Raw genomic sequence first — 4450 nt, forward strand, 5'->3', positions numbered from 1 at the left:
AGGTCAGGGAGAGTGTCTCGCCAACCTGAGAGGTAATATGGCCTTGTCATTGAGAATGACAATGAGTTGTCGATCATTGATGATGACGACCCTGTGACCTATAATCAGGCTATGAGTAGTGTTAACTCAGAGAAATGGCATAGTGCCATGAAATCCTGAATGGAATCTATGTATACGGTATACAAAAGATAGATTATAGCAGATGGCCAGGTGGAGACCTATAAGGCCAGGCTTGTGGTAAAAGAATTCAAACAAAGGCAATGGATTGACTTTGATGAAGCCTTTTACCTGTAGCCCTGTTATAATCAGTTCGGATTTTGCTTGCGATTGCTGCTTACTACGACTATGAGATCTGGCAAATAGCCAGATGATTTTCTTTCCAAGGGAAATGAAAACCTAGTGTGTAAGCTGCTGCGAACCATATATGGTTTAAAGCAAGCTTCTCGAAAGATGGAACATTCGTTTTGATGAGACAATCAAAGAGTTTGATTTTATCAAAAATGTAGATGAACCATGCGTCTACAAAAGGGTCAGTGGGAGCGCGATAACATTTCTTTTGTTGTATTGAAATAGAGTTGACACACATAACAACATAGCAGACCCACTCACAAAGCTACTTTCTGAAAGTCACTTTGATCGTCATAAAGACTAGATGGGTATTACATACCAGAGTGATTGGCTTTAGTACAAGTGGGAGATTGAAAGGAATATGTCCTAAGTCCAATCATGTATTAGGATTTAGGAATAACTTCCTGTGTAATCTGTTTTGATTTCATTGATATTAATAAAAGACTTGTTTTGTTTTTATTACAGGCTTTATCTATTTAAGTGTTTAAATAAGATATACCATAGTTTAGAGTAAAGCTTTTTATGGATTATGATGAGATCATAATAGTGAGACCTAAAAGATGATAACTCTAAACTAAATAGTTCCCGGTCGTAGGATTATTAACTGGTAATTAATAATCCACAGAGATCGGTACATACTATGCTTGCTTCATTATGAAGGATGTCTGTTCTCATAGACATTTGTGTGGTGACACTATAGCTAGTATGTAGGTGCTTATTGTAGAATAATTTCACTGAACATGACTCGCCCAGCTGAACAACTGATGGAGTTCACTCACGTGTCAGTAGTTGTTCACATAGTGATAGTTGTACAAGTATCCTTAGACTTAAGGTCTTCATAGTCATCTTGTGTACACTGAACTATACTTTGGTTTAGTTCTTAGTCTCCAGGGATAATTATTAGGGCTCTACTGGGTATAGGAATTTGTACACGAAGATAGTGTATGATCAATAAAGGATCTACCCCTTCTAGTGAAGGAAGCGAATGTTCAAGGCTGATCCACTTATGCTAGTTCAGGAATCTCTGGCCAGAGTGAATGAAATTAGAAAGGAGTTTCTAATTTGCATAGAACTAAGCATAGTAAATGGTAAGCAAGTGATTAAATTAGATAGGCTTGACACGAGATCCATGCCTTATATTTAATCAGGACATTGTAGGGTAGAAGGAGTTTATTGTACGGTAACTATTCACTGAATAGGTTCTTGGTATTCTAAGCAGTGAATTCGTATTATCCGGATAGTCGCGATATGCTGAGAAGTATCCCTCACGATGTAGAATAAATGTGATTAATTAATTAATCATATTTAATAAATTAGAGAATTTATATAAATAATGATAAAATAGTTTTATTATTATTTATTTCTACTACCGGCTTAATATTGAACCTACAGGGTCACACCATAAAAAGAGAATGATTTAATGGTGGAGGAATTAATTAATAATGGCTAATAATTATTTATTTATGAAATAAATAATTAATTGGCAAATTTAATAATTGATTAAATGAGATTTGATTGATTATAAATTAATTAAGAAAAGTTCTTAATATTATTAATTAAAGGATTTAATTTTTGGAAATTAAATCGAGAGAGAGAATTATTTCTAAAGTGTTTAGAAAAAGGATTAATAATTAAAAGGTGTTTTAATTATTAATAAGAATAATAAATGGGTTAATAATAATAATATTTTATGGGAAAATTTCAGCTGAAAATTTTGCCTATAAATATACTATTATAAACCCTATTTTTATTCTAACCTAAAACCCAAAAAAGTTTTTATAAAACCTAATTCTCTTCACCTCCTTCTCCTCCTTAACGTCGTTTTCTTGGTGGATACCGGTGGATTGCTTCACGTTTGAGGAGCAGCTGCTAAGGATCTCCGATCGTTGCTTTTGGATCGCATATTAAAGGTTAGTAATCTATCCCTATGTTTTTAATCACGATTTATATGCTTTTATTTGGATTTTATATGTGTAAAAGTGTTTTACCATGCCTCCGCTGCGATTAAAATCCAACAGAAACTGCTCATCACCTTCGTCATCTTCACTGTCTGAATTCCCCAATAAGGCCTTTTCTAAGGCATCAGACCTTAGCATTTGATCAAGTTCTGAAGTAACCATAGAATCAACCAACTCCACTTTTAAGCACTCCTCATTTTCAGTAGGGAATTTCATGGCATTAAAAACATTGAACGTCACATCCTGATCCAACACTCGCATGGTAAACTCACCCTTCTGCACATCAATCAAGGTTCGTCCAGTAGCCAAGAATGGTTTTCCCAAGATTATGGGAATCTTCTTATCCTCCTCGAAATCAAGAATTACAAAATCAGCATGAAAGATGAGTTTATCCACCTTGACCAAGACATCCTCCACAATGCCTCGTGGATATGTAATAGAGCAATCGGCCAACTACAAGGTCATATAAGTAGGCTTTGGATCAGTTAAGTCCAATTTTTTGAAGATTGACAAGGGCATCAGATTGATGCTAGCTCCCAAGTCACATAAGCATTTGTCAAATAACACTTTTCCAATGGTACACGGAATAGTGAAGCTTCTAGGATCTTTAAGCTTCGGAGGCAACTTCTGTTGCAGCACAGTACTGCATTCTTCCGTAAGAGCAAATGTCTCTAAGTCATCAAGCTTCACTTTCCGAGAGAGAATACCTTTCATAAACTTCGCATAATTAGGCATCTGTTTAAGAGCATTAGCGAAAGGTATGTTGATATGAAGTTTCTTGAACACCTCTAGAAACTTCTCGAACTGCTTATCCAGCTTTTTCTTCTGCAGACTCTTAGGAAAAGGAGGTGGAGGATAGATATGTTTCTCCCCTGTATTACCCTCAGGAGGAGTGTGTTTAACAGTAGTCTTCCTTGCTTCCACTTCTGCTTTCTTCTGCACTACTTCTTCAGCCACAGTTTCCTCTTCTGAAACTTGGGATTTTTCGGGATTTGCAACCTTCCCAGACCTCAATATAATTGTCTTAACCTGCTCTTTAGCTTTCTTCTTTCCTGGAACTTCAGTGTCACTTGGAAGTGTACCAGGTTGACGATTCAGCACGGCATTGGCAATTTGCCCAATTTGATTCTCCAAGGTCTTAATAGAAACCGCTTGGCTCTTGCACATGAGCCACAACTCCTCCAATTCAGATTTTTTATTCGACTGTTGAGGCTGGAGTTGTTGTCTTGGTGTATATCGTGGTTGCTGAAAACCAGGAGGATTGTATTGCTTTGCTGCATACTGATGATAAGGCTGCTGAAACACATTCTGAGAATTGCTCCAACTAAAGTTCGGATGATTGCAGTTGTTGGGATGATAGGTGGCTGGAACTGGCTTCTGCGATCTCTGAAAGTTGCTCATGAACTGAGGAGATTCACTAGAAATAGTATAATGCTCTGTCTCGTGCGCACCAGCACAAAGCTCACAAATACTAGTGATCTGATTAACTCCCTAATTAGCTAAAGAATCCACCTTCATCGTCAAAGCCTTAAGCTGAGCAGCTATAGCAATAGCTGCATCCACCTCCAGAATTCCTGCTACCTTGCCCTGAGGTAGTCTCTGAGAAGGATTCTGGTATTCATTAGCAGCCATCAAATCAATCAATTTATAAGCTTCATTATAGCTTTTAACCCACAAGGCTCCTCCTGATGCTGCATCAAGCATGGGTCTAGAAGTAGCACCCAAAACATTATAGAAGAAATTAATGATCATCCAGTCAGGCATCTCATGGTGAGGACACTTTCTAAGCATCTCCTTATACCGCTCTCAAGCCTCACACGAAGATTCTTCAGACTGCTGCGCAAACTGAGTAAGACCATTTATAATTGCAGTTGTCTTCGCCATAGAAAAGAACTTAGTAAGAAATTTTTGAGCCAGATCTTCCCATTTAGTGATAGAGCCTTATGGTAGAGAATGTAACCAGCTCTTAGCTTTATCCTTCAGAGAGAATGGGAACAACCTTAGCTTTATAGCATCTTCAAACACTCCATTGAACTTGAAGGTGTCACAGATCTCGATGAAATCTCTTATGTGCATGTTGGGATCTTCTATAGGAGAACCCCCAAACTGAACTGAATTCTATATCACCTGAATCGTGCTAGCCT

The 4450-nt window shown here is 37.4% G+C and overlaps 1 non-coding gene across 1 annotated transcript; it reads left to right on the plus strand.

The window, feature by feature from the left end:
• The first annotated feature begins 4068 nt into the window (after window positions 1–4068).
• On the plus strand, window positions 4069–4179 carry LOC141662253 (small nucleolar RNA R71). The gene has a single exon (XR_012550376.1). It is a non-coding gene; the product is annotated as a small nucleolar RNA R71 (small nucleolar RNA).
• Window positions 4180–4450: the final 271 nt, after the last annotated feature.

This window comes from Apium graveolens, chromosome 5, assembly GCF_009905375.1.
Source record: "Apium graveolens cultivar Ventura chromosome 5, ASM990537v1, whole genome shotgun sequence".
Lineage (NCBI taxonomy): Eukaryota > Viridiplantae > Streptophyta > Magnoliopsida > Apiales > Apiaceae > Apium > Apium graveolens.